A 12,009-nucleotide genomic window follows, 5' to 3' on the forward strand; every position below is an offset into this window, starting at 1 on the left:
GCCTATAAAGGGCGTTATGAGATTTGATAAGAAGGGGAAGCATAACCCCTGCTGTATTGGGCCATATAGAATCTTGTGAAGGATTAGATACTCATGTCAGTTCAATACTCAGATACTCATGTCAGTTCAGTACTCAGATACTCTTGTCAGTTCAGTACTCAGATACTCATGTCAGTTCTGTACTCAGATACTCATGTCAACTCAATACTTAGCTACTCATGTTAGTCCAATACGTAGACATTCATACCAGCTTAGTACTCAGATTACTCAAATATTCGTGCCAGTTCAATATTCATATATCCATGTTAGTTCAGTATTCACGTATCCATGGTAGACCAATATTCAGTTAATGCAGTACTCATTCAGTTCAGTATCACAACAGTTCAGTAATCATGTATTCATTCAGTTTAGTATACAAGTGTTAATGAAAGTTCATGTTTCCAACAGACCCTTTTGAGTTTCAAAGTTAGCAGAAGTTACAGTCAGGACAATCATTCGAGGACGAATGATCCCAAGGGGGAGATAATGTAACACCCCGTAAATTCGACTTAGGTATGAATGATTTAAAATAGTAGTAAGGTTATATTTTGGACATGTAAAGTCCCATTGGGATGATTATAGGTAAAATAGTTGTTTCAAAATCAAGATGGAAAGTGAGGTGCATAAAATTTGACAAAATTGACTAAGTTTGCAGAAGGTTTGTCTTCCCATAGGGTTTAGTGAAAATGTGCAAGGCATTTGGGAAAATCAAAGCATGAAAGTTGTAGTTTGAAATATCTTTTCAACGATGTATTATGGAGCTCGAACGGATCTCTGTGCGAATAGTTATGTGCGTTTTACAGAATAGTATCTGATATGCGTGCCCTGAGCGCTACCGCGCTCCTTAGGCAGTGTTACTGCCATGTTGCACGGTCAGGCCTACAGGTACGTGGGGTCACTCATGGGGAGTAATTTGAAAGCCCTACTTCGTCCCCCACGACCCCAAAACATAAAAACTTGCTCTAGAAAGGGAAGCTCTAAAACACATAACGCCTTAAGGGTCTTTCCACCACCCAAGGTAAATTCTAATGGTGATTCTAAGTTAATTTCAATTTTCTAACATCTTATTAACATGGGTAAATCCTCCAAATCATTAGATACTTGATTGGGGCGCCATTGTTGAAAGAAGGAACCCTAGAACTAGAATTCAAGAAGTTTGAATGTCAAGAAGGTAATATCTTCACCATCTAATTGATTATAGTATTGGATTAAAGATTGTAGACTACAAGTTCATGAGACATTATGAGTTGATGGGTTTGATAGAAAAGCATGAACAATTATAAGTTTGGCTTGTTGATTATTGATTAAGGGTGTTGTTTACCTTATGGGTGATAAAGAATGATGTTGATTATAACCATTTGAGACTTTAGAATTTATCTAGGAGCAGAAGAATGGGTTATTGGGTGTAGAGACACCATTAATAAGGACTATAAAGATTTATGTCACCAAGCGTTTGAGAAAATGCTTAAGTGCCCAAAACATGAGAATTATTGCTAATATGGAATCTTTTTGACTTGTATTGATATAGATTAAAGTTGAAAGGGTTGGTGAATGTTGTATTACGCTCAAGAGTAGTAAGTTAAGGTATGTGAGGCTAACTCCCTGTGTTTGGAAATTTTAATGATTCTCCCTACACTACATTTATTTAAGACGTTACCAATTTCCTCACAGATACTCAGGTCATCTCAATACTCAGCTACTCATGTTAGTCTAATACTTCGACATTCATGCTAGCTTAGTACTCAGATTACTCAAATATTCGTGCCAGTTCAATATTCATATATCCATGTTAGTTGAGTATTCACGTATCCATGGTAGACCAATATTCAGTCAATATAGTAGTCATTCAGTTCAGTATCACAACAGTTCAGTAATCATGTATTTATTTAGTTTAGTATACAAGTGTTAATGAAATTTCATGTTTCCACCAGACTCATTTGAGGTCTGGAGTTAGAAAAAGTTACAGTCAGGACAATCATTCGAGAAGGAATGATCCCAAGGGGAGATAATGTAACACCCCGTAATTTTGGCTTAGGTATGAATGAGTTAAAGTAGTAGTAAGGTAATATTTTGGACATGTGAAGTCCCATCGGGATGATTATGGGTAAAATCGTTGTTTCAAAATCAAGATGAAAGGTGCATATGATTTGACAAAATCGATTAAGTTTGAAGAAGGTCTATCTTCTAGCAGGGTTTAGTGAAAATGTGTAGGGAAAACTAAAAGCATGAAAGTTGTAGGACTTTGAAATAGCTTTCCCAACAATATATTATGGAGCTCAAACAAATCTCGGTGCGCAAAGTTATGTGCATTTTACATAATAGAATGCGATATGCGTACCCTGAGCGCGGACGCGCTCCTCAGGCAGTGTTACTGCTATTTTGTGCGGTCAGGCCTACAGGTGCACGGGGGCGCTCATGGGAGTCATTTGAAAGCCCTACTTCGTCCCCCACGGTCCCAAAACATAAAAACTTGATCTAGAATGGGATGCGCTAAAAAACCTAACTCCTTAAGGGTCTCTCCAACACCCAAGGTAAGTTCTAATGGTGATTGTAAGTTAATTTCAATTTCCTAACATCTTATTAACATGGGTAAACCCTCAAAATCATTAGATATTTGATTGGGGCATTATTGTTGAGAGAAAGAACCCTAGAACTCGAATTCAAGAAGATTGAACATCAAGAAGGTAATATCTTCACCCTCTAATTGATTATCGCATTGGATTAATGATTGTAGAGTCAAGTTCATGAGATATGAGTTCATGGGTTTGATAGAAAAACATGAACAATTATAGATTTGGCTTGTTGATTGTTGATTATTGATTGTTGATTATTGATTAAGGGTGTTGTTTACCTTATGGGTGATAAAGAATGATGTTGATTATAACTATTTGAGACTTTAGAATTTATCTAGGAGCAAGACAATGGGCTATTGGGTGTAGAGACATCATTAATAAGGACTATGAAGCTTTATGTCACCAAGTGTGTGAAAAATGCTTAAGTTACCAAAACATGAGAATTATTGCTAATATGGAATCTCTTTGACTTGTATTGATATAGATTAAAGTTGAAAGGGTTGGCGAATGTTGTATTACGCTCAAGAGCGAGAAGTTAAGGTATGTGATGCTAACTCTATATGTTTGGGAATTTTAATTATTATCCCTACACTACATTTCTTTTAAGACATTACCAATTGCCTTAGAAATATAGTTAAGCCTTGTTCCTTGAATAGTTGTAGAACTTCTATTCTCTAGCTTCATAACTCGTTCACCACTTTCATTCCGAACGTGGTGAGCTTAGTGCGTATTTAATATAGATTTGGGTTTGATGCCACCGAGTCTTAGTATAGATTACTCAGTATGCCATAAATAGTTGAAGTTTCGGTGTTCATAATCAGTTCAAGAATATATGTCTTAGTCTAGTCCTATTCAGTATTCTAGTATTATGTAACTCAGTGTGATCTAGTATTCCAGTATCATGTAACTCAGTGTGATTTAGTATTTCACTATCATGTATTGCAGTTTGATTCCCAGTTCCTTAATGTTAAACACCTGTATTTGGGCATGGGGCCGTAGTTTATATGCTTTATGCATGTTTGGGCCCGAGGCCATAGTTTATTTTTTATGCATGTTTGGGCCTGAGGCCGTAGTTTATGCTTTATGCATTTTGGGACTAAGGTCGTAGTTATGTATACGTATACTTGGGTTTGAGGCCGTAGCTTTTGCACCTTATTCAGATAAACAGGTTGTTCATCATTCAGAAGATGGAGTATTCATATCCTTACATCCTTTATCATTTCAGTTATCAGTTATTAGTTCAGTTACTAGTTATCAGTTATCAGTTCAGTTATCCGTTATCATCTCAGTTTCAGTTTCAATAGTTATCATTTCAGTTATCAATTATCAATTCTTTGTTATCAGCTTAATTTCGGTTTCAGCATTTTTAATTCTTTCTTTCAGTTGCTTTAGATACCAGTGCAATTCAAATGTAATGACGTCTCTTTTTTCCGGGGCCTACATCTCATAATGCAGGTAATGATTTACAGGTTGACGATTCAGAGTGCTAGGATTCTCGTATCAGCTGTTTGGTGATCCCCAGTTCTTTTGGGGTATTATAATTATCTTATAGTCTTCAGTATTTTCAGACAGACAGTGTTTTTAGTACTTCATTAGAGGCTTTATAGACTAGAGTAATAGTTAGACAGAGTCTCAGGCCTTTCATGCTAAGCAATGTTGGCTACATATATGTTTCAGACATGTTTTAGTATTTACGTACTTTGATTTATATCATCCATACTTTTAGTATATCAGCATGTGTTTGTTTATCTTCCACATTCAATATGTTATGATATCACATGTTGATACAGCCAACCAGTTGGTTCGCTCGATCACATATAGTTAGACACCGAGTGCCATGTTACATCCAAGACCAGGTTCGGGGCGTGATAAGTATCTTCGACTGCCACCTCCTCGGGAGTCTCATCTCGGTCCTCCAAAATGGTATCTTCAAGCGGGAAGATGGAGAAGAGGAAAGTGAAGAGGCAGAAAGGGATGAAAAAATGCCATAGCCCACCAAAGATCAAAGTTTTTCACTAAGCCAGGAAGATCACGGCTCGGTAGAAGACTTGGTGGGCGTCGGCCCCACTTGCACTGCTACTTTGAGTCCACTTCATGGGACATTGTGCCGTGCAATCTACCGGCCAGAGGTACCACTTCACCCCACGAAAAGCAAAAGGGGTAAAGTGCCATACCAGGCCGGGGTAGGAGGTGAGCAGTGGTATATAGTTTGAACACCCTCGTGAGCAGCGGTGTAGAGTCCAAATACCTTCCCAAGAAAGAAGAGATCAGCCTCCCTATCTCCTAAACTCAAGACAACAGCGACAGCAGTAACAATAACAACAACAACAACGAGTTGGTGTAATCATGCTCGGTAAAGAAGAGCCCCGGGAAAAGCCATGGCATAACTGGTGAGAACGCCACTAGGCAACGATAGTGGATAAGGATGGAGAGAAGAAATGGGAGAAAGGCTGAATGAAGAACACTTGAATAAAGAATTGGTTCCAGAAAGCCCCCATTTATAGAGAAAAGGTAGAGTAACCGGCGGGCACAATCAATACTCTTTTGAAGAACTCAACCGACGACGCCATCAATTTCCTTGAAAGACATATCGGCAGGTGCAATTAATGCATTTTCGGAACAGAATCGGCAGCAATATTATCGCTTAGAAGGACGAGGATCGGCAGTGCATTGAAAGGCACTGAAAGACAAGTCAGCGGGATGCCTCGGTTACCACAAAAGCCTATTCCATGAGTATGTTGTCATCAGCATAACATTATCGCGGGAAATTCGAAAAGATGGTTATCAAGGTCGTTTCTTATCGTTCTACTCTAAGAAACGTAGGGACTATCTGTATACGGTAAAATCGGAGGGTCCAATTTTCCATCGTTATAATGTCTCGAAGGGTCGAAAACACAGTCGAGTTTCATCACTCGAGTGCCATCGATGCTCGACCTCAGGGCATTATGAGACTGACAGTTATGGAAAGAAAGTGGGGAATTCCCAAGGCGTGAAGCTAGAGCTGACAAAGTCTGTTAGGCTAGCCTGAGCCCGTATCGTAGTATTAACTAGCTGTCCCATCTCCATATCTTTATAATAAATGCACTTGTACTATGTTGGGTTTCCCCCTCTTATATAAAGGGGATACTTGTCATTTTGTAAATATCTGTTGCTCCATACAAAATGCACAAGAACATTCTCTCTGCTTTCTAACATATTCTCTTGATCTCGTTATCTCATTTATTGCTCATATTTGTTGTGTTCTATTTATTGTTCTTCATTTATTGCTTATTATTGTCCATAAAGAGCCGTCATTGATTTATTTATAACTTTTATTACCCATCAACTACCCTTGATAACTCATAACTGAGCTTTAGACTCGACCCCGAGGCCCTCGAATAGACAAGCTCGAGGCCCTGATTTACAACGATTCTGTTTGATTAACATCTCATTTTCGAGCTCTTATCTCATTCTAAGTCTTTCACATAGCATCACTGCCTAACAACTAGCATAAAAATAGATCACGTATTTTTAGAACTACTAAATCAAATTTAATTGTTATTACCATTTTCACGTTAAACAGATATCATTTTTGATTTTTGCTTTTCTATTGACAAAGTCTAGCAATTTTCACATCCAATTAACTTTAATAGAGGGCATTAATACTTCCAAATTTTGAACATTAACTAGAAAAGTTTCATATGAGAGGATCTTTATATTTATAGTGCGCTTGAAGACAATGTCTCATGTTTATTCTGGTACTTGCATTTGAAGTTTAAGCAACATTGAAATAAAAGAAAAATCATGTCTACTGGACAAGAAATAAGATATAAAACAAAAGGACTTTCATTTATTTCCTCCATTTTCAAAAGTACATTTACATAAGCAAGAAATTTATACATTTACAAAGTAAACAAAATTGTCAATACATGTGGGTAATCAAGTACTTCTTATTTCTACGAGTCTGGATATACACTCCCGAGTCCTGACTCGTGATCTTTCATAACAACCAAACTTTTTAGTTCAGAATATATTTCCAGTTTTAGCAGTCTTCGATATTGCTCCATTTCTACATACTTGATTTTCCTTTTGAGCCTAGCATTGCCACTTTTAGTATTCTAATAGGAGTAGCTTCCTCCCCTCCCCCCAGTATTTGAATGCAAAGTATGAGAATTCAAATACTGAATTTCCTGTTGCTATTAGCAATTCTTATTCAGAGTATGCTTTACATTGCTGCCTCATTAAAAACTTTGCCTGAAAAACCCATTTGGAAGTAAAACTGGACGAATGAAAAAAGAGTGCAGCACGTACCTTCAGTATAATCAGCGGTCTTCAACAATAGTACATTTTACAATGAGTCACGTTCTAGTTACTAGGTAATTTTACTCCATCTTGATTTTTTAGTTGATATGACCCTTTACCAGTAATAGCACAAATCTGGTAAGGTCCTTCCTAATTTTATCCCAACTTCCCGGTGTTGACTCTGTGGCATCATTCTCGCATAAGCCAAATTATGGTGTAACTCAAGCAAATCCAACATAACCAACATTTCATCATCATTTTCCTGCACGTTTTCCCGGGAGGATCTCATAGTTAGTTCACCTATCTCTGCCGGTATCAAAGCTTCTTCTCTATACACAAGGAAAAAGGTGTTTTTGCGGTACTTGATTTTGGTGTGGTTCAATACGCCTATAATACTACATGTAACTCATCAGGCCACCTATTTTTGCATCATCTATTTCTTTTTGGGGTTTTGAATTACCTCCCTGTTCATTGACTCTACTTGACCATTAGTAATTGGATGACACGAATACGACGTGATCTTTTTAATCTTCAATCCCTCTAAGAATTTTGAAACTTTTGAGCCTATGAATTGTGGCCTCTTTTCACAAGAAATTTCTTTTGGTACTCCAAATTGACAAATACTGTGCTCTCAAATAAAAATTTATCACCTCCATTTATTAATCTTCTTGAAAGCACCTTCTTCAACCCATTTAGTAAAATAATCAGTCAAAACCAAAAGAAACTTTACATGTCCGGGTCCCTCAGATAAAGGAACAACTATATCTATCGCCTATTTTATAAATGGCCAAGACGACACAATTGAGTGTAAAAGTTTAGCTGGCTGGTATACTAAATAAGCATAACATTGGCATTTATCATTTTTTTGCACAAATGTTTTTCAATCTTTCTCCATTCGAGCCCAATAGTAACCAACTCTTATTAATTTGAGCACCAATGGATATGCTCCAAAGTGATTGCCACAAATTTCTTCATGAACATCCCTCATCACAAAATCTGATTCTTTTGGCCCTAAGCATCGAGCCAGCGGACCCTGAAAAGATCTCCGGTATAGTTGTCCATCGACAAGACAATATCAAGCAGCTTTTGTTCCAAGTGCCCGAGAGGATTTGGAATCATCAGGCAGTTTATCATGCTTTAGATATTCTATAAATTTGTTTCTCCAATCTCATACTAGATTTGTTGAATTAACATTGCAAAGATTATCCACATCTAGGACTGAATGCAGTAACTGCACCAAAATCGTCGCCTTTTATCTCCACTAAAGAACCTAAGTTAGCTAATGCATCAACTTCCATGTTCTCCTTTTTTGGAATATGGATCACAGACCACTCCCTGAACCAAAAAAGCAAACTTTGAACTTTATTTAAGAACTGTTTCATACGCTCATAAAAAGTATCAAAAGTTTTGTATATCTGATTAACTACTAGCTGAGAATCGTACGTTACTTTAATCACCATGGAGCCTAGTCGGGGGGCTAATTTAATTCCTGTAGCCATAGCCTCGTACTCTGTTTCATTGTTAGTTAAAAGAATAATTCGTATGGCCTGCCTTAGGATTTCTCACGGAGGAGTAATTAATATTATTCCAAGACCGGACCCTTTCAAGTTGGACGCGCTAACCATAAACAAGGTCCAAATTCTGGACACAGTCCCCGATATCAACTACTCTTTTTGCAGTTATATACATCATTTCCAAACTAAAATTATCCACAAAGTCGGCCAAAACTTGTGACGTGTTCGCAGTCCGTAGTTTATATTCAATATTCAATTTCAACTGCCCATTCAACCAATCGACCCAGTAACTCGGGTTTATGAAGGAACGTTCCTCGGGAAAAAGTCATTACAATGGCTATAGGGTAACATTGAAAGATGGTACTAAGCTTTCGAGATGTGACTATAAAATCTAGAGCCAACTTTTATAGGTGCGGATACCAAATTTTCGCACCTTACAATATTTTACTAACATAATAGATAGGGAACTACTCACCTATCTCTTCTTGGATTAAAACTGCATTTGCTGAAACTTCTGACATAGACAAGTACATTAGCAACTGCTCCCCATCCTTTGGTTTTGACATTAAAGGAGGACTTGACAAGTATTTCCTTAAATCCTTCAATGGTTCCTGGAACTCTAGTGTCCACGAGAAGTTATTCTTATTTGTTTAATAACGAAGAGAAATGATGTGCACTTCTTCGAAGGTCTTGATATAATTCTGCTAAGGGATGTCAACCTTCCGGTCAACGTTTGCACCTCCTTCACATTTTTCAGTTGATCGAGAATATATTCTATAACTTTGATCTTGTTAGTAATTAATTCAATTACACTTTGCGAAACCAATAAGCCAAGAAATTTCTTGGATCCAACTCCAAAAGTATATTTTTTCGGGTTAAGCTTCATATTGAACTTCATTAAAATGTCAAACGTTTCTTGAAGATGAGGCAAATGATCCTCAGCACTAAGAGACTTAACCAACATATCATCAATATAAACATCCATTGTTATACCAATTTAACGTTCAAACATTTTATTAACGAGCCTCTGGTAGGTGACTCCGACATTTTTGAGCTCAAAAGGCATCACATTATACTAATATGTACCAAAATTTGTAATAAATGATGTTTTCTCTTAATCCTCTGGTGCATCCTTATTTGATTATACCCGGAATATGCATCAAGAAAACTGATCAACTCATGTGTAGCCATTGCATCGGTCATTTGATCGATGTTCCGCAATGGGAAACAGTCTTTAGGGCAAGCCTTACTCAAATCCTTGATACCAATACACATTCTGAACTTATTATTCTTTTTTGGAACTACCACTATATTAGTTAACCAGTCAGAATATTTTATTTTAAGTATTGAACCGATATTAAGTAACCTGCCTCCTCCTTTACAAACATTTATCTAACCTCGGCTATCTGCCATTTTTCCACTAATTAGGATCTAAGCTTAGCTTGTGAATTGCAACTTTAAGTGAAATACATGTTATATTTAAATGTGACAATGCAAACCAATCAGCAGTAGCCTTAAGAAATTCAATAATTTTATGTCTGAGTTCAGGGCTTAATCATGTTCCCAGGTGAACCTTCCTTTCTGGAAACTCAATGGACAAAATTACTTGTTTGAGCTCATTTGCGGTTGATATTTTTGCATTATTTTCTTTCGATATCTAGAAAGATCTAGGTACTTGGTAAATACTCGGTGTATCCTCCTCATTACTACCTTTCGTCGTTATTACCTCCAAAATTGGATCAAAAGTCAACACAGATTCTTGTAATTTCTATTTCTTGAATCCCTCCACCTTAGTTCTAGACAAAGTAACAACATTCATTTTCCTTGTAGCGGGTTGATCACCTCTAATCTGCATAACTTAATCCACTATTGGGAACTTCAGTAATTTATGATAAGTCGATGGAACATCCTTCATATCGTGAATCTATGGCCTACCGAGAATCATGTTATATCCTATATCACCATTCACAACTTCAAATAATATAGATTTCGCCACCCCTTCGGTATACATAGGCAACACGATCTCTCCTCGGATCGTCGCACTTGTTAAGTTGAACTCAGCCAAAAGCTTTATCGTTAGAACTATGTTAACGGTCAACTTTGCTTGTTCTAGAACTTTAAATTGAATAATATTAGCTAAACTACTTGAATCAACTAACACATTTGTTTTTAAAATTTAAAACATTTAAAGATATTACCAGAGCATCATTTTGTGGTAAAAAATTCTATCTATGTCTTCATCTTTTAAAATGATTTCTTCATCTTCTCATATCCTCTTCCCATGAGTGACTTATATCTTCGTCTTTCTCGCATCCAGAATTGTCACTCCCATTTGGAATCTACTAAAAATCATGTTTATTTTGGAAGACCCTGCCAATTTTACCGGTTCTATTGTATCACGACCTTTACCATATTTACTCTTAACCTTGTCACTCAAGAACTCTCTTAGATGATCATTCTTCAACAACATTGCTGCCTCTTCCTAATGTTGGCAGTCCCCATTTCTATGACGATATTTACCATGGAATTTACACCACAAATTAGGATCTTTCTAATTGGGGTCCAATCAAATTAATTTTGAGAACCTTGCTTCCTTTATGTTTCTCATGGAAGTAACAAACTCCACCAAGCTAATATTAAAATTGTATTCTGATAATCGGGGATAGATTGAATCCTAAGACCCGGATGGCTCTTTATCTTACAAAGTTCTTATACTTCAGAGCACGATCAGTCCTTATGTACGGTCTGGATCTTTCCAACAACTGATAGCTTTTAATTCCATGCCCATATCATATCTGTGTACTGCCCTTTTGTTTGAAACATATGATTGAAAACGGCTCCTAGATGGCCTCCGGACCCTTATAGATAATCACAATTTAGAACTTTGAAAGACACCGAAGAACCCATATGATCATGTTCAATCTAAATTTTGGATTCATAATGATTATGGACATCAAACCATGTGGTTTCTTGGAATTCCAACAAACTCTCTTTCAACTTCCTTGAGGAATCAAAGCTTAAATGTCTAAGACCCTTCGTAAATGCTTTCACCACCCATTCATTCGGTACTAGCGACAATAACATTCTCTCCTTTTGGAACCAGATCACGAATTCTCCTAACAATTCTGAGTCTCCTTGCATAATTCTGAATATATCTGGTTTCCTAGCTTGGACTTTTCTTGCTACGGTGTGAGCTTTGATAAAAGAATCTGCAAGAATTTTAAAAGAATTCATTGAGTGTTCAAAAGTGAATACCATGTTAGTCTCCTTTCATTAGGGTTTTGCCAAATGTCTTTAGCATAACTAACATCTCATGTGAAGCCAAATCATTTTCCTTTATAGTTGTGGTGTAGGTTGTAATATGTTCTTGTAGATCTAATGTTCCATCATACTTCAGAATATTCGGAATCTTACATCTCTTTAGGATCAACTCCGAAGACGAAGTAGGTTTAAACGACAACTATATATATTTCATTGATTCCGGGCCCTTCAGGACTGGATGTATCCTTGTGATCTGATTGAACCGAGCATGAAATTCCTTAGCTTTCTAACCCATCCAAGCATTTATTTCTCTCATGAACCTCATGAGCTTGGTATTGAAA

Source organism: Nicotiana tabacum, chromosome 3 (genome assembly GCF_000715075.1).
Source record: "Nicotiana tabacum cultivar K326 chromosome 3, ASM71507v2, whole genome shotgun sequence".
NCBI lineage: Eukaryota > Viridiplantae > Streptophyta > Magnoliopsida > Solanales > Solanaceae > Nicotiana > Nicotiana tabacum.